We start from the raw sequence: 20,137 nt of genomic DNA on the forward strand, positions 1-20,137 counted from the left end.
AATCAACAAAACCAGTGGAACTGCCAAATTCTCTGCTGAGCAAATTCTATATTTCTTTGAGACATGGTTCTCATTTCATGTCCATGCTTTTGGATTTGACACTCAAGAAATGGAATGCAGGAGGTCATGAGCAGGTAGAGTTCTGGAAAGGGCAGATGGAATATTCAGGAAGACCTTGGGGTATATGGATCAAAACTAAAAAGAAATTGTGCTGCCAACAAGAAAGTGATTACGTTTATCATCTTTGAGCTCCATTTGAACCTGCTGCCCTGGGTCTGTGCCCAAAATAGTGGCACCTGTGCTCAGCAGTGGCCACAAGGGACTGCAGAATTCAACAGACCGGGAAGCAGAATTGGGTAGAACACCTCCCACTGAGAATGAGTAGCAGAAAAGATGACCCTACAAGATGGTGATCACAGCGCGGACCAGTAAAATAATCAGTGCCTGAGGGACCCATGCAAGCTGCGGGCAATATGCAGTTAGGGGACCCCCATGGGCGACAGGTTGCTGGAACTTGGCTTGGCATCTGATTGTCTATTGCCTGGGAATCTTCAGAGCCGGGAGGGTTCTTGCTTGGGTTTTTAAGTAGGTCTGCAAGGTTGTTTTGATTTCATAGTCTGCATATTTTCTCACAGTGTGTTGTCAAGGTGCTAGCTTTTGGAAGGTTGACAGATACAGCTGGATTATTTTTACAACATTAAGTAATATTAATTAAAACTTATGATTAGCCCAGTTAGACTTATTTTGTGGAATATTAAAGGATGAATGGTCCAGCTAAACATTCCAGGATATTAGAAACATAAAGGCTGATAATGTCTTTCTTTAAGAAGCCCATATCAGGAATTGTCAGAAGTTTGGTGTTTTTAAAATCTTAATAGTGCCGAATACTGTTTTTTTTTAAATGTACACCGTTCCTATTCTCAGATAGTTTAATTTTTAATAAATAATCAATTGATTTAATTAACCAAATCATGTGAATATCAAGGAATAGTGATATCTGACATGCTCCTGTTATCCTATCTTTGAATTTCCCTGATACTCCTTTCACAGGGAGTTACTGGCAATTTAATTCTACCTTACTTTAAGATAAGGATTTTTTGAATTTTATGGAGAAGCAAATTCAGTTTTTCTTCACTACAAATTCTTCTCCAATAGTTTCTAACTTGATTGTCTGGGATACTATGAAAGCATGTCTTAGAGAGTAAATTATTTCTTATATGGCTAATGTAAAGAGGAAGTCTAATAGGGAGAGATTAGATTTGGTCAAATCAGATCAACAAATTGATTTACAGTATGCACAAGATAAAATTCCTGATTTGTATAAAAGGAGAGTTGAACTTAAAACTACATTTTATCTTCTTTCTACTTATCCCATTGAATAGCAGCTTATGAGGATTTGAAGTCAGTTCTACATCCATGGGGAAAAGTCTGGTATACTTTTAGCTAGCCAATTGAAAGGAATGGCTGCTAAAAAACAAACTAATAAGATTCGCTTGGAAGATGGTACAAAATAAAACAGGGAACAGGACCTTTGTCATTTTGTCATTTTATTTTAAAATAAATGATACTTTTAGAACATTCTATTCTAGATTGCTTGCTTCTAAATCCAATATGATAATACTTCAATGTTGAATTTTCTGGCCTACACTATCTCAGAATAAATGTATGACAATAAAAGAATCTTGATTCTTGAAGGCAAACTTTAGGCTATTCATAGTCTATCGCAGGTACCAACGAACTTTGGTGACATTCATCTTTGGCCTTGTATGACTTTAATCATGAATATTAAATTTAGGTTACTTTAATATCAATCCCCTTTATCAATTATAACTTGATTATAAGTATCTAAGGCATGTGCAAGTTCATATGCATGTAATAATTCAAAGACAGGGATCATTTCCTTTTACTTTATGGATATAGGCAAGGCATATAACTGCATGAAATTGACTGGGTTAAGTTGTTCCCTGTGGAGATGTAAATGTCTCCAGTCAGTTTAATACATTTTCTCGACTGAAACGCCAATAGGAAAAATATTTCCATATAAAAAAAAAGTACAGTGAGCTTGGGACAATGACAAAACTGTTCATCTTAAAGGTGTTTTCAGGACACGTTGACTTGCAGTATTTGGGGAAGTGTCCACAAGTCTGGGATTTTTCCATCTGTGTCTGAAGAGTTCAAAACTTAACTATAGCTATTTGGTTGTGATCTCTTGAGCACAATTTGATGCTGCTGTTTCACGGAGACCAGCTGCAGCCCTTGTGTTTCTGCTTGGGAATTGATTGCAATGGCCAGATTACCTGATGAAGGATTCCCTCTGATTTGGATGGAGGCGAATAACTGAGAAGGGCAAAGGTACATTTTTAAAACTGTTTACATTTGTTAATGCCTTCACAGTATTTTAAAGAGTGTTAAATGTTTCAAATGTAAACTTTTTTTATTGTTCTGGCTTTTCAAATTTTAGATTAATTTGTCCTAATTTTAATCATTTTGGGATGTTTCCATTGCTTCATGCTTTATTGCATTTTCACACTCAGATGCATCATGGTCTGGTGTGGTGACACTAATACCCTGAAGTGTAAAGCCCTGCAAAAGGTAGTCGACACAAACTAGGATATCACAGGCAAAATCCTCCCCACCATTGAGAACTTCGGTGGGGAATGTTCCCATCGGAGGGCAGCAACAATCATCAAAGATCCATACCACATAAAATATGCCTTGTTCTCACTGCTACCATCAGGAAAAGGGTTTTGGTGCCACAAGACTCACACCACCAGGTTCAGGAACAGCTACTACCGCACCACCATCATTCTCTTCAACAACAAACTCAATCAGGGACTTACTTAAGGACTCTTGCATTTTATTGTTTTTTTTTGTTTCTATCTCAGTATTGCAGAGTTTCTTTACATTTCTTTATTTGTTTACATGGTATCCAATTATTTTTTTCTTTTGCAGTATCAATAAGTGGCACAGAAAAAAAGAATCTCAGGGTTGTATGTCATATATATACTCTGACAATAAATCTGCATCTGAAATCTACTCATTTCATATTTTGTCATTTTCTTAAGACACAGAAGAAGTCTGTTCTGGCCATCAAGTCAATGTCAGCTTTCAGAACAGTCTAAGAGTCCTGTTCCCGGTTTTATTTCTCTCTTATCTTCTTTGTCACATTAACACTCTCCTGCTCCTTCTGCCACCCTCCTACACAAAAGGCCAATTTACTGTAACTGTTCAGCCTAACAATCAGCGCAATATTAGATGTAGGAGCAAAATGGAGCACCCAAAAGAAATATACCCAGTCACATGAAGAATAGCTAACCTCTGTCCAGACAGCAACCAAGGACAGGAACAAAGCTGAGTTCTGGAAATATGTGGCAGCACGAGGGCTGTCTTGTAATGTTGTTTAAATGAAGAAAACTCTATTGCTGCCCTTATCTTGCCACCGAAGTTGGAGCCATCTTGTTCCAATATTCCGAGCATTTTAAAACCTAAGTCGTTGAAAATTCTAAAGAATTTACAATGGTATGTGCTGGGATTTCATTCGACGCTGTAGAGATATGTGCAAATGAGAACAATAATTTTCAAAACTGGTGGTGCTATTTTACCTGCAAGTTGACCCATGACCAGGAAGTAGTCCTTTATCAGAAACATGACTTCAGTGGGAAATTAACTGCAGGTGTATTAAAAGATCTGAGCCTCATCAAGTGGGAATGAGAATGATAACCAAGGTTTCAGCCATATAATCCTGATTATTTTTTTCACCTGTGCTAAAATGCAACTCTTTCGTTCCTTATGCAAATAAATGTTAAATGTGAATGGCAGTGCAGCAAACCTGCAGCATTTGCTAAATATCTAATCATCAGACTATGACACTGTTAATTTAATTTCAGCAATAATCACTTGCTTTTTTCTAACATCCAGTCACATTTCTCAGGCATTATGATCATGGGAATGAACTAATTGTAAGTCATCAAGACCATCAACATTCCACTGACGCTATTTTCCTCCAGTAAAGTAAGTGGCTCACAAACCTTCCAACAATTTAATTAACAATCCAAACATCATTTCACCAGCGTGTCTTAGAAACTTCAATTCAAAAAGAGCAGCTGGAAGAATCTCTGCTTCAGCCTTTCAAAAGTGACCATCCCCTCCCTTGCCATCCTGAGGAGAACAATGTAATGTTATCGGAGAAGCAACTGGAAACACAAGTCACATGATAACAATGCTTGAAATTGTAAAAAAAATACTACCCATCCTTAACAACATAAGCAAAAGGAAAAATATGGCATTTGAGATTATAAACCAAGATCTAGAAACTTTACACAGGCAAAATCCCATCTAATAAAATGGCTCTGATTTGGGGAAAGGTTTTAACATCAATCAAGCTTTGATTGCTCTGACAAACTCCAGACAGCAGAGTGACCTCTACCTCTACCATTAGAAAATATGAAGTTTTATTCCATTTTAAGACAACAAGAGTTGCAGCAGGCAAACTTAATAATTATAATAATGAATATATTGTCCTACAAATGCACAGAAATTCTTACTTCCTGCAGCCAAACAGAAACTTGTAAAGATGTACAGGTTAGTATGTTAATTTGTCACATGGTTTAATTGGGCGATGCTAGCTCATGGTCTAGAAGGGCATGTGAATGAGCTGCATCTCTAAATTAGAAATTAAAAATGGGGAACTTATTTTTAAATGGTGATTTCAAGTTTGAGATTCTTCTGAAGAGGAAACATTTTCTCCCTATTGTAATAAGTAATCAGGATTTTATATTTTTTATATCTCTCATTCTTGTAACCTACATTAGGCACAAACCTATCATGTCTCATTGTTTCTCATCGTAAAATTCACCCATTCCTAATGACCATTCAGACTTGCAAATCGCGTGCATATACTTTCAAATCTTAGAGTTCCTAAAATTTTGATAACATGCTGCATTTTAATTTTTTTCTGCCAAAATGGATCATTTCACCCTTGTTCCATCTGAAAGATCTTTTTTGACATGTCTATCCATGTCTCTTTCTTGCCTCCTTCTATTCTGACACCAGGAAATTTAGCAATATGTTACCTTTGATGTTTTCATCTAAGTCATTGAAATAAATGATAAAAATCAAGGACCAGTTCAGATTCCAGAAGCAGACTTTTACACTTCATTTTCATTAAAACAGACCCACCCCCCCCCTTCCCCGACACCTTTCTCTACCTCTGTCTGTCTCTCCATTCCATCTTTATTCACACAAACATGATAAATTATTTCCTCAACCCTTTTCATATCCAATTAACAACTTTTGTTCATCTGGATTCCTCCCACAGCTAACATTGTATGAATTCTGAGAGTTTATGAGATTTCCTGCTTCTGGCTTATTCCTTGAAGAAGGTGTCACCAATGTATCTTTGTCTCCTGCGGAGGCTGAAAAGACCAGCTGAGTTACTCCAGCATTTCAGTGTATTTTTACTACGGTATCTGCGGACTTTTGTGTTTCATTCAATTATATCTTGTAAGCCTGGAGAAGAACCATTTATGATGATTCATTCTTTCTTGTATGCCATCCATTTGAATGCAATCAAAATTCTTCTCTATCCACATTACATTTTGTCTTCAAAGACCTCAAATAACAATCAAATTTGATTTCTCTTAAAATATGAGAGCCATATTGATTTTGCCAGATTATTTTGAGTTTTTCTAGTGGCCTGCAATAATATTTTGATTTTTAGTTTCTAATTTCTTCCCAATAACTGTGCCTTATCTCTGTTATTACTGCAAAGGACATAATTAGGTATGAAAATTTGTTCATTGCAATTTGTCACCACAGGGAAGCAAAGTGAAATAAAAACCTCGCAATCAGTCATCCTGGATTTTATCAAAATGATTGCTGGATTAAATTCACTGTGCCTCTCATTACAAGTTGGTAGTTACTTCTTTTGAAAGCAACTTGCAGAGCCCTGCATGGAACATTTAATGCAGAAATCAGAAAATGGCTGTCAGTATTTCACTGTGTGACAAGCACAAAGGGAAGATTCCAAACATGATAGCATCCATGTGTAATTAAGGGAAAGGTGTGAACAATCTGTCACAAATCACATGTATTAAATGCAAAGTGTCCATTGTAATCCACTTCAAAAATTCACAGAAACTTCTTAACGTAATCAATAGATCTAAAAGACAGGAGGTGGTCTCCTCTGTCAGTGAAGACATCAATGTGGTTGGCATCTGGGAAGAGAACGTCTCTGCAGACTTGACATAGAAATGAAGACGGGAGAACCCTTTACATCAGGGTTCACCAGTGCTGCCCCAGCTACTACTACTAGTATTGGTACTCATCATCATCATCAAGTAAAGAACAAAGCCAGAAAGGAATACTCATGGGAAAATTATGGTATTCTGTCTGAATCAACCACTCTTCTCTCACTTGCTTTGGCTCTGCTTTAAAAATATTCACAGTAAATAAAAAGAATGATGAGATTAAAAAGTTTGAACAAGGATAAAACTAAAGTATATTCACAGCAATAAGGACACCTCTGCCATACAGTAAGCATGGTGAATTGGAACATTTGATACAGAATTGGTTTGGACAAAGGAAATGGAGGGTAGTGATGGAGAGGTGTTTCTCTTACTAGAGATCTGTGACCAGCAGTTTTCCACAAGGATCAGTGCAAGGACCACTCTCTGTGATTTGGATGAAATTGTAGGTGGACAGATTTGTAAAATGGGTGGAGTTGAGGATAACGAGGAATATTGCCAAAGGATAGAGCAAGTTATAGATCAGATGGAAATGTGAGCAGAGAAGTGGCAAATGGAGTTTATTTTTGACAAGTGTAAAGTGATGAATTTTAGGAGATCAATGCAAGAAATAGTATTCTGAACACAGTAAATGGTAGGTCCCATCAGAGCACTGATGAAGATGGATATTTGTGTGCATCCACAGCTCCTAAAAGCAGAACACAAGATGATAATGTGGTAAAAATGCTTCCCTTCATCATTCGTAGCATTGAGTATAAAAGTTGTGCAACTGTGTAAAAGTTTGGTTCGACTACATTTGGAATATTTTGTGCAGTTCTCATGGCACACCAAAGGAAGAATGTGGAGCTTTGAAAAGGGTGTAGAAGATTGTTGCTTGGATTCAAGAGCATTAGCTATAAAGAGAGGCTGGAGAATCTTGGATTGTTTTCCCTCGAGTGTCAAAAGTGAAGGGGTGTCCAAATAGAAAGATAAAAAAGTATGCAAGACATAGATAGGGTAGATAGTCAGAGTTCTTTTCCCAGGGTGGAAGTGTCAAATAACATAAGTGGGATAGAGTTGAAATGGACAAAGCTGTCAGGGGAGATGGTGGAAGCATAATCAAATAGCAACATTTAAGAGGCATTTACAGTATATGACACATGAACAGGAAGGGAACAAAGGGATGTAGACCATGTTCAGGCAGATCAGATTGCTTGGACTGGTGTTATACACAGTGCAGATACAGTAAGCCAAAGGGTCTATTTCTAAGGTTCTATAGTTCTAAGTTCCATATTAGGATTTTATCTCTCCCTGGGCTTATCGTCCGAACATCTCAATGCATTTTGTGCATAAATACAATTGCACCAAAAGAGCATCATTGCAGTAATGGAATGTTTCACAGTTTAGTTTAATTTGTGCGTTATGTTCATTGCAGACCTCCTAGTCTGAAGTTTCTCGTCCCGTCCTGTTTTGTCCTGTGTTCTACATCATGCTCTCTATCTCCCAACTTTTTGAGCAAAGTCATTTGTAGTTTTTCCATCTCGGTTATTCTGGAAAATTAAAACCACCTCTTTAACTATCTCACCAGTTACTTCTGTGAATGTGACAAAGTGCATCAGGACCCAGAGAACTGAGTTTGCACCTCCAACAATTTTCCTTTATACCACAGCCCTGTTTTCACCCCTTGGATGTTGCTTGCAAAGTAAATACTGATACAAAATACCACCAAATCAAAGACAGAAGTCCTGATACAGGGTCTTGGGCTGAAATATAATTTCCTCAACAGATGCTGCTTGAACTTGTGTGTTCTGTGCTACCACTTTAATTCAAATGCCAGCTCTGTGTTTTAAATGATGAATTTCACAGATTCACTTTCTTTTGGATCAATACTCATTGTGTTAATTCCTTTTTCTAATATAAAATATCTTTTTAAAGTATTTTTGATTAGCTTTATCTTTATTCCATTCTTGCCTTCCTTATTAATCTTTTGATCACTTAGTGCTCTCCTCTGCGTTCTGACTGATCTGACCTGCTACACAATTGGATAGTTACCAACCATCATTGATTCTGATGGTGACTAACTATGCCCCTTGGAATTTTTTATTTTTTGTTGAAATGTATCTCTTCTATGTATTCTGAAATGCTTATTATTTCACCTTGACTGACTGGTTCCGTAACCTAATTTCTTTTACATTTATACCCTCAAAGTAGCCCTTTCTTGAGTTCAAATTGCTTGTCTAGGAGCCATTCTTTTCTCCCTTAAACCTAATGTAAAATTTAATTGCGTCATGCTGTCTGCTACCTCAAGTTCACTGCTTGGCAAAGTCATTACTTACTCCTATCCATTACTTATGCAGTCTGCTCTTTGGTACATTCCAGAATAAGCTGTTTTGATAAAATATTTTGCAAACATTTCATAAATTTCTCATGCCTTTTCCAGTCTATTTGCAAATTGATAATTCATCTCTATGATTTTTCATCAGAAGTTACACAAATAGTACAGCTAGTGGGAACGAGGAAGAAAAAAAAATGGCTTGGAACACACTAGAAGGGGCCTGTTTCTATGGTGTAATGATCTATGGTTCAATGGTTCTGTGCTGTTTCACAGTTCCAGCAACCAGAGTTCAATCCTGAATTCCATTACTGTTTGTACAGAATTTGTACAATAAAAATAATCACCAGGGGAAACTCAGTGGGAGAAAAATAAGTCAACATTTTGGGTCGGCCCCCTTCATTGAAACTTGAGGAAGGGTTCCAACTCCCCCTGCCCTTCCCTCCCACCATGTTGTTACTCCCTACTCCCAATCCTTCCCACAGGCAGTGAGAATGGTAAAGGACCAAAGGAACTGCTAACACTAACCATCCAAGGCTCTCATGAAACAAATTTTTTAAATTTATATGTATATATGAATACTTGTCCTACATATGTATTGTTTGTCTGTATCTGTGTTTTGTCAGGTGTAATGATGGGGAAGCCTCCTTGATACATACGTTCTGGTCTTGTTAAGTTCTTGAATGTTATTGGAGGGAGATTTTTCGTGAATTGTCAATAATATTACATTTTGTAATATGTGAAATGATCTTCCGACAGACGTGGTTGAGGCGGGATCATTGGTTACATTTAAGGACAGACTGGATAGTTACATGGAGAGGAGAGGACTGGAGGGGTATGGACCGGGTGCTGGTCAGTGGGACTAGGAGAATGGGAATTTGTTACGGCATGGTCTAGTAGGGCCGAACTGGCCTGTTCTGTGCTGTAAGTGGTTATATGGTTATATAGTTATATGTTAATCTTGAACCTAATACTTTAATGGCTTTGTTTGGAGTGTTAGAGGATATTAATGAGATTTTTTTCTTCATCTGATCATCAGTTCATACTATTCACAACTCTTATGGCATGAAGAGCTATCCTTACCTAGATGGAAAGATCCTGTTCCACCCACTCATAATCAGTGGATACGTCGTGTCATATCTCATCTTAATTTAGAAAAGATCAGTGTTCTGCATTGTATATTAATACTAATTGTCATAGAATTTAGAGTCCTTTTATGGATTATTTTCATACTCATTAAATCTGTTTGTATTGATCACTGAACATATTTATTTATGTAAATGGTTTTCCTTCAGTTAGTAATGTTTTAGATTCAGCAGAACTAGGCTACCATCCCAGGTTTTTTGGTAGGAGATTAGAGTTCTTTTTTTTTCTTCACTTTTTTGTCATTCCAACAACATTGTATGGGGAAGGGGTATATCATAATTGTTTAATTTTTGGAAATATCCTTATATTCTTCATATTTGGAAACCTGTGTTCTTGTTCTATGAAACTCAATTAAAAAAAAAAGATTGAAAACACGAGAGAGAGAGAGAGAGAGATCTGAATACCTCTGAACTTTGCACAACAAAAGTGAAGAGCCCAGAGTTTTTATTGGTCACCAATTTTACAACTGAAGTAGAGCTTATAGGCTTTCTTAATAAGTGCAGTCATGCTGTGTCTTTAAGCTTTAAGTGTACTCTTGCCACAAATGTTACAGAATGTATCACAGCTGTTGTGACATTGACAAGACATTTCTACTGCATTGAAGCTTCCTGAAAACAATAAATACTATAGTTAGGTACACTCAGTGAAGAACATGCATTAACATGCATTCAATCTATATCAATGTAACGTACAGCATCTGTATCTGTGAACTACTTTTATAGCCTGTCTGCATCTATCCTAAGCATGCCCAGGCTTAAGACAATATTTGCATATCACCTGCACTGAGTGCATGCCCAGACATGCTTGACCTGATTAAAAAGTTTCTTTCATGGGCAATATACTGGTTGACTTAAAAATATGACAGGAAATCACAAAAATAGGTAATATCTAAAATTTGGTATGTGATAGGAACATATTGAAGGTGATTTACATGATCAGCAGTCAAAAGTCCGTAAAATACACCCAAAACTACTCAGGAAGCAAAATCTTCATTGTCCAGTGTAAGTAAGATAAATTAAGGTCTGCAGAAACTGTGATTGAAGTGCTGGAGGAACTCAGCAAGTCATGCAGAGACTATAGGGAGTAAAGATATATCACTGATGTTTCAGGCCTGAGCCCTTCTTCAAAGTATGAGCAAGGTGCCTGAATAAAAAGGCTGGTGTGGGGTGGGGGGGCAGAGGGAAGAAAGGGCAGGGAGAGGAGCAGAGGCTGACAGACAAAAGGCAATAGTTGGACATGGATAGAAAGACAGAAGAGGAAAGGTGAGGATTGATCAGGGGAGGGGGTGGCTCTGTGAATGCAGACAGAGGGAAAGGGTAGAGGCAGGGGTAGAGGGTAGGTGTGAGTAAAGGAAACTGAGAAGTCAATGCTCTCTGGCCAGTGGGTATCCTGATGGAACATGAGGTGTTGTTCCTCCAGTTTACAGGAGGCTTCAGTCTGGTAATGCAAGAGATCATGGACCGGAAATTGGAAGAACCACATCTGATATTCTGTCCAACCAAATAGCATTAACATCGACCTCCAGTTTCTGCTGGTTTCCCCCCTCTCTCCAGGACCCCATTTCACCCCTTCCCCTCTCCCTCTATCTCCTTTCCTCCAGCTCTGCATTCATAGATTCTCCCCCTCCCATGATCAATTCTCAGCTTTCCTCGCCTGTGCTCCCATCCATGTCCTCCTATGGCTTCTTTGCTGATGACCTGCACTCCTCCCACTGCCCTTCCTACTCTCTTCCCCCACCTTTTTATTCAGGTGCCTGTCTGCTTTTTGTCCACACCTTGAAGAAGGGCTCAGCCCCACACCGTTGTTTATATATCTTCACCTCCTATGGATGCTGTGTGACCTGCTGAGTTCCTCTAGCATTTTTTGTATAATTAATAGAGCCACTCCTTCAAATTTTCCTAGCCTCTGTATCCTTCTTAAATATTGTTTCCTTTAGTAGTTGGGTGCAATCATTGCCCTTACCCCATTCTGCAGCCTTCCACTGTAATATTCATCAGACCCATTTCTTTCTATTTGCACTCACAAGTATTTTATTTCAAATGTTCTATGCCTACAAATGCAGATCCTTTAGTTTTCCCATTTAATTACTTCTGTGATCTCCCACCTTCTCCACTGATTTCCTCTGTCACACCATCTCGTACAAAGCATTCAGATAATATTCTCCCTCCATGAAGTGTCACTGTGTCTGTAGTTTGACATCCAGCTTAGTAACTCTATGTTCAATTTCCTTGAGCTGCTAACACTCACTGGATATATTCAGGATCCTACTCATGTCCAAGAGCTTCCCACACTACAGCTATGACATATCACCTATAATTTGCTAACTCACGACTTAGTTACTTTATACAATTAGTTCAAGCCAGGATACTGCAGGCCAGTGAGCCATATGTGAGTGGTGGAAAATTTATTGGTGGGGATTCTAAGAGACAGGATCTATCTGCATTTGGCAGATATGCAGATAACATGGCTTTGGGTGTGTGAAATCAATCTTATAAATTTAATTGAGTCTTTACAAGAGCAGAGCAGTACAAATTGTCCATGAGGACAAAGCTTTTGACGATGTCCCAGATGATAGGTTGGTCAAGAAAGTTAAATCATATGGGATCCAGCATGAACCAACCACGGATGCAAAATTAGCTTGGTGGAAAGAGTAAGAGAATGTTATTGAAGGGTTGTTTGGCAGATTGGAGGTCCTGTTGTGATCACTGATGGGTCATTTGTCATTGATATGAATGATATGGATGTAGATTGCATAATTAGTTAACTTCTTTCCCTGACTTGTAACATCCTGCGGAAAGCAGGACTCACTTTTACTGATCACCTGCAAGTCAGATACTTCTCAAGAAATATCTGAAATATCTCTTCAGATTCATGTTCTCAGATCAAGAGCAACAGGCAGTCTTTTGGATTCTGCAGTCCCAGAACCAAGTGAGAGATCACAGGCTTCCCTGACAATGAGAGTCCGAAAGAGGAAGGAACATGGTGAAATGTTGTTTATCTGGTTCAGTCCAGATACTTTATTACTTTACCCATCTGCTTCAGAGGAACAGTTTCACACCAAATCAAGCTTTTGCAAGCCAGCTGGGCACCAGCTCCCAACATTTTCATTTCAAAAAGAAGAAATCAAGTACAAAACTAAATAAGTCACCATTTATTAACTGAAAGTTTTTTTTTGTCAGAAATATTTTCTGTCTTATTTATCCCTGTCACGTTGACATTGATTACTGCACAGTGTGTAGTTACAAATATCTGTATAAATAAGAATCATGATAAAGGTTATCCTGACAGATTGAAACCATAAAATAATAATCACAGACAGCAGGAGTCAGATGATGAATGTGGCAGATTCCTGTTAGTTCAATCAATTCAGTGCAAGAGACGTGGATTAAAAATGTTTGGATTAATTTATTCCTCAAATGACACTGAAACATACAGTAAATGCAATAAAAAAATCACAAGTTCCTCCTATCTAATTTTGACACTTACTGAAATGGCCTCTAAGTGAACAGATAGACAATCCAGAAATAATGCTCTTCATATTGAGAAGTCTTCTGACATTTTTATAGTACCTGTCTGTATAGCAGATGTCACAACAATCCACCAATAGCAAATATAATTTTGAGATGCATTCAGATCACATAGGTATCATTTTAATGCCATTACAAGCAGATTAATGCATCTGATGTTTCTATGAATGAGTTGCTGGTATTCATTGAGAAGATCATTAAGCTATACTTTAAAGGATAGCCAATATCAAATATTCAAATTTTGGATTTTGAAGTTTTTTTTAAAAAAATGCATTCTCATGTAAGGTGTAGACATATTTGGGGGATACTAAATCTCACTGTTCAGCATTAATTGCCCTTGAAATGTGAAGAGTTGATCACGTTCATGCACATGGAGTCACATATAAATCAGATTAGATTTGAATGGCAGATTAGAGACACAAGAAATTGCAGATGGTGTAATCTTGAGCAAAGAACCTTGCACTCAATGTTAGAAAAACCAAGGAGATGATTGTGGACTTCAGAAGGAAGTCAGGGGAACACGAACCATTCCTCATCAAGGGCTCAGTAGTGGAGAGAGTCATGAACCAAATTCCTGGGTGTCAACATCTCTGAGGATCTGTCCTGTAGCCTCCATGTTGAAGCAATCCTGAAGAAGTCGCACCAGCGGCTATACTTTGTGAGGTGTTTGAGAAGACTTGGTATGCTTCTGAAGATTCTCAGAACTTCTACAGGTGTACTGAGGAAAGCATCACTAACTGGTATGGAGGTGCCAACACTCAGGCCAAGAAAATGCTCCAGAGTGTTGTTAACTCGGTCTGTGACATCACAGGAACCAGTCTTCACTCGATCAAGAACATCCATGAGAGGCTGCATCTTAAAAAAAAGCAGCCTTTATCCTCAAGGACCCCCACCAGCCAGCCCATGCCCTTTTCAAGCTACCATCAGGAAAAAGATACAGGACCCTGAAGATGAGCATGCAATGGCACAAGGACAGCCTCTTCCCCTTTACCATCAGATTCCTGAATAGTCAATGAACCAAAGACACTGACTTTTCATGCACTATTTTCATTTATTTTTGTAAGGTGGTTTATATACATATGTGTGGACTGTGATGCTGCCACAAAACAACAAATATTGTGATTTGTTTATGACAATAAATTCTGATTCTGAGAAGACAGAGTGATTCAGTGAGTCAGGCATCATCAATTTCTGGTCATGATTCTTTCACGAGACCAATGTGAAAAGAGGAGCTAATGAGCAGAAAAGCAGGGGGGAATGGCTAGGAGGTGCTAAGAGGTAATAGGATAATGGACAGGCGAAGCTGGAAAATATCAGAGAAGTAGGGGAATAGAGATGGAGACCACTGGGAGAAGGGGGTGCACAACCAGTACTGGAATGGCCTTGGAGAATGGGAATACATGAAAAACAGACGGAGAAGAGTGGAACAGGATTAAGGTGGAGGTTACCGGAAATTTTTTTAAAAAAATCAATGTCCATACCATGGAGTTTAGGCCACTCACACAGAAAATTATGTGCTGTTTTTATAGTTTGTGTGTGGAGAACAAAAATGCCTGCAGGAGAATGGGAAGAGGAATTAAAATGGCTTGCAACCTGAAGTTCCAGCTGGCCTATCAGGTCAGCAGTCACCCAATCTGCAGTTGGCCTCACCAATATAGTGGAGGCCACATATACAACAGACGAGGTTAGAGGAGGTGCATGTAAAACTTTACTCACTTCAAATGACTGTTTATATTCTTGGTTAGAGGTGCAAAGGTGGTGTAGTGACGACTTACATCTATTATGTTTGCAGTGGGATGTTCCTAGGCTTTGGAGGGATGGGAGGGGAGAAAAACCCTAGGGAGTCATGGAGAGTGGTCCCTGTGGAAAGCGGAAAAGGTTGGGGAGGGCAGCCTGCATCTGGTAGTGGAATCAGGTTGTTTTTGTTGTCAGAGTGTTGAGGAATAATGTTCTGGGTGTGGATACTCATGAAGTAAAAGAAATACTGATCTACCTGGAGAGTGGTGGGGTCAAAACGTAAGAGCATGAAATAGAGGAGATGCAAGTAAGGGCTTTATCGATGACTGGAGGGGAACCCACATTTCTTGAAGGAGGAGAACATTTGGAATGTCCTGGAGTGGAAGTCCCCTTTCTGAGAACTTTGTTTTTAATTTAACCTTTTAATAATTTTAGATAACAGGCCCTTTTGGCCCATGAGCCCAAGCTGCCCAATTACACTCAATTGACCTACAACCCCAGGTTTGTTTTGAAAGGCGGGAGGAAACCAGAGCACCTGGATGAAACCTAAACAGACATAAGAAGAACGCACAAACACCTTACAGACATTGCGGGATCTAGTATCTAGTGGAGATGGAAAAATAGAAGATATAGGTTGGGAACAGGTGTAGTTCAGGTAATTATTGGAGTCTTTGGATTTTAAGAAATGTTGACAGTTAATGTGTCTCCTGTAATATAGATGGAAATGTTCAGAAAGGGAAAAGATGCATTGAAAATGTGGGGTAAACGTTAGCAGACAAATTGATGAAATTATTGAGTGTTGCATCAATTCATTCATCAATGTAGCACAGAAAAAGATGGGAAGTGGTAGCGGACTAGTTTTAGATGAGGGACAATGAAATATCAGGTATAGCTGAGCACAATATGTGTGCCCATGGATATGGTAAAAAAAAATTGGAGGAATCAAAAGCATGTCACATAAAAAGAAGTTATTCTTTCTTACACTCGCCCTTTGATGACAATTTTTGCCTCCTTCTAAAATAACTAATTTGTTTTGGATAATTCCTCAAGATCCTGCTTTTTAATTTGTCAACTAACTTCTTCAGCAGGATCTCCTCCCTGCATTGTTTATTCCAATATGAACCACGACAGAGTACTGATATCAGAATTCAGAGGGCAATCACTGACTTCTTATTTTCATCACTTTGGGAAATGTGACTGTGCAGAATACGTAGAAATTTAATTATGATTTTTGATGAAGATCTCTTACTGCTGAGTAACTTATTATTAAAGTTGACTTGTTTATGACTCGCTATCTTACTTTATAATTTTACTCCAATATAATTAAATTGTCTGACTTGTATCTTTTCCATGTTCCTCATTTTTTTTTAAACCTTCTTTAATACCCATCATATATAGCATCTGGAAACATGATTAAGTAAGGGGTTTGAGTTTTTCTTTCTACTACTTACTTCTTTCCTCTTTTTTTGTGTTATTAGAGGTTTTTTTTTCTAAATAAGAATTGTGAATGTAATTTACAATTTATGTATGCTATTGATATACAAAATATCTTATTTAGTTTATGTAATTGTCCATACAATCTTTTTTGAATTGTATCCTTTTTGTTTGCATAAGTTCTTTATTATCTTACAAAGTAAAGTAGAGGTGTGAGTGATTTTGCTATTGGCTGTTCTTTATGTTTCCTCGCTTTCCTTCCATCCTTCAGCTTTGTACATTCCATCATCTTTGTTGATATTGATGGGATATTAGCATAACATGCTTTACCAGCTCCTGCAGATTGAATCCATCCAAAAATTACAATGTCATAGCATTTTCCAATCTAGTGCTGATATACAAGCCTCAGCATTTTCAAACAATGTATGTGGTGAACACCTCAATGAAATAAAACATGATCTTCCCTTGAATATGAAAGCATGCAAGAGTATAGAGTGACATTCTACTCTTGTTATCGTGCACATGCCATTACGTTCCAGATTGGAAGAAAATTAAAATGGTAACTTTCAATGAGATTGCAAAAGTGGTAATGTAATATATACATGGCAATCTAAAAGCAAAATATGGAATTTAATTGCTTATATATTCCGAGACAGAAATAGCTTATGGACAATGAGAATAAATCATGTGGCTATTTTTATTAACCAAATGCATAGTGTTTATTGCAATAGAAATGAAATGATACATTGTGGCTGTTGCTGTAGGTGTATATGTCTTCTGAAATTGAGAAATTGAGAAGGTATAGAATTGCTTCTTTTTCTGCAATTTTTCTCTCTCATCAGTGAGATGTAGAGGAAAACATCTACTGCTAAAAATTAAGACTAATTAGCCTATTATTTATATCAGGAAAAACAATGCACATGACTGCAATATCTCCATTTATGGGTCAAATTTTGATTCTATAAATGTTCTATGATTTGTGTTTAGTAATAACTAGTTATTCCATTTATGCCTCAGTGATTAGCATCAGTGATTTCTGAGGTATGCTCTGTGTTGCTTTTAAGAAGTCATGCATCATCTATATCTGTTCTCTCACAAAGATTCTGATTTTTCATGAATGTTTTTTTTGGACCAGTAAGGTAGAAATGCTTTTGCTGCTCAAGATGGAAAGGATGAATCCTAAAGAATGAACATTTGTCATAAAGAACCAGTGCAACATCATGCTGAGATGAAGGAAGTTTTTTAAAAATTTTGGACATACAGCAAGGTAACAGGCCATTTCGACTCACGGTTCTGTGCTACCCAATTTACACCCAATTATCCTACACTCCTGGTATGTTTTGAAGGGTGGGAGAAAACTGGAGCCCCCGGAAAAGCCCACATAGACATGGGGAGAACGTACAAACTCCTTACAGACAGTATGAGATTCGAACCCAGGTCCCAATGCTGGCACTGTAATTGCCCTAACTGCTATCCCAACTGTGCTGCCCTAGTGAATATAGTAGAAATGCACCTGAAAAGTAAGCTGAAGTTATCACAAAGAAGGTTATTGATATTGAGGAAGGTCAAGTAACGTATTTTGTTTTAGCAAATAAGACCATGAATGCAATGCATTCTGCATTTATTTTTGATTAATGGGAATTTAATGCTTGTGGTAAATTATCTTTGGAAATTAAAATGTTCAGGCATCATCTACAAAATCACCATCTTACTCTGTACATCTGTACGAAATATGCACCAGCCTGGAATTTTGTTTGTCGATAAAATGGTGGAAACTACAAACCTTGGTGATGGTTAAGAGTTAAATATTTAGATTCTTAAACAAACCATTGACATTATTAAATTAAATCTGTCTTGCACTCATCAGAGGCAGAAAGAAATAAAGTTGTAGCAGACCTAGTGGAGGAAGACTTTGTTTTGTTGAGGCACTGAACATTCTGTAAGGTTGCATTATTGCAACAAATAGTTATGACATTTGCTGCAACATCACTGACAAGAATATTCATGAGATACAATAAATCTGGTTGGTATTACTTAGTGCATCACCCAGCCAAAGAACAGCAAAAAAAAATCCATAATGCCTTCAATATGCATTCCCATTATGATTTCATTTACAGCCCCCTTGCTGTTGCCTCAGTCATCAGCCATGATTACCCATATGCTCCACTCCAGTCATACCCCCAGTTCCTGATTTATGGCCTTATTGATTCCTCCTCATCCCAATGTAAGGCCCAAATCATGACTCTAGGAGTGTATCAGTCTCCCACACCCTAATATCATCTACCACCTGCCCTAATCCATTGTAATCATAGCACCCCTGAGCTGAAGATTCCAATTTGAAAAATCTGACTTCTTTGTTTTCAGTGTGCTTTACCTCCTGTTCTCCCATTCAAAAGGTTGTCCAGAATAAAGTAAGAACTTTTCAGTAATGCTCAATTGTTTTGAATTGCTGCATGTTTCAGGTGAAGATACTCTATACTATCATTGGGTAGTGAATTCCAGGATTTAGATCATTCAACAAAAGACATAGTCTATCTATTCAGAATCGAGGAATAATAGAAACATGATTACACCACTGGGACTATACTATAGACTGCAAATTAATAGAAAGGATATTGATCAAAGTTGCATGGAAATTGTAGAGGTCTACAAAAGTCAAAGGAAAATGTGAGGAAGGAACTTCAACTATTCAGGTATAGAATGGGAGAGTAAATGGGTAAATAGATGGAGAAGTTCAAGAGTGTGTTCAAGGGTGCTTCCAGGATTAGAATGTTCCTGACCCAAGAAACAATGATCAGTGGGGATAATCATGGAGACATCACTCAAAATATCATAAGCTTTGAAATAGCCATGGAAAGTGATATAGCAAGCTCTGAGGCAAAAACAGTCAAATGGAGGAAGTCCAATATAAAAGGGATGAGAACAGATAAATTGGGTAAATTGTGATCAAAGGTTTGGAGGTATACCTCAAGGATGTGTGCTTAGCCCACTGCTCTCCTCTCATGACTGTATGGCTAGAAACAATTCAAATGCCATCTACAAATTTGCCAATGACACCATGGCCATTGGCAGAATCACAGACGGCAATGAGGAAGTGAGATTGATCAACTGGTTGAGAGATGTCACAACAACTTTGCACTCAATGTTAGCAAAACTAAGGAACTGATTGGAGACTTCAGGAGGGGAAAACCAGAAGAACACAAACAGTCCTCGTCGAGGGGTCAGCAGTGGAAAATGTAAAGATCTTCAAATTCCTGATGATCTATTCTGGGGCCTTCATGTTGATGCAATCTTGAAAAGGCTGCCAGTAACTATGCTTCATTAGGAATTTGAGGTGATATGGTTTGTCACCAAAGATTCGTGCAAATTTCTACAGGTGCACCATGGAGAGCATTCTGATTGGTTGCATCACTGTCTGCTATAAGAGAGGCCAAGACACAGGATGGGAAAAGGCTACAGAGAGTTGTGAACCTGGCTACTGCCATTAGTGGGCATTAATCTTCACCCTATTAGGAACATCTACAAGAGGCGGAGACTAAAGAAAGCACCTTCTATCATCAAGGCCATGCCTTCTCACTGCTACCATCAGGAAGGAGGTACAGGATCCTGAAAACCCAATGCGACAAAACCAGTTCTTCTCCTCTGTCCTCAGATTTCTGAATGGAAAATGAACCACAGGCCCTACCTCACCTTTTCTCTTCTTATGCACTAATTTATTTTTAAATGTAATTTATAGC

The 20,137-nt window shown here is 38.0% G+C and overlaps 1 long non-coding RNA gene across 1 annotated transcript in view; it reads right to left on the bottom strand.

The window, feature by feature from the left end:
• The window catches only part of LOC138740571 (uncharacterized), a 589,788-nt gene that overhangs the window by 16,473 nt on the left and 553,178 nt on the right, over nucleotides 1-20,137 (bottom strand). The gene's annotated exons all lie outside the window — the stretch shown is intronic.

The sequence above is a fragment of the Narcine bancroftii genome, chromosome 8, assembly GCF_036971445.1.
Source record: "Narcine bancroftii isolate sNarBan1 chromosome 8, sNarBan1.hap1, whole genome shotgun sequence".
Classification (NCBI taxonomy): domain Eukaryota; kingdom Metazoa; phylum Chordata; class Chondrichthyes; order Torpediniformes; family Narcinidae; genus Narcine; species Narcine bancroftii.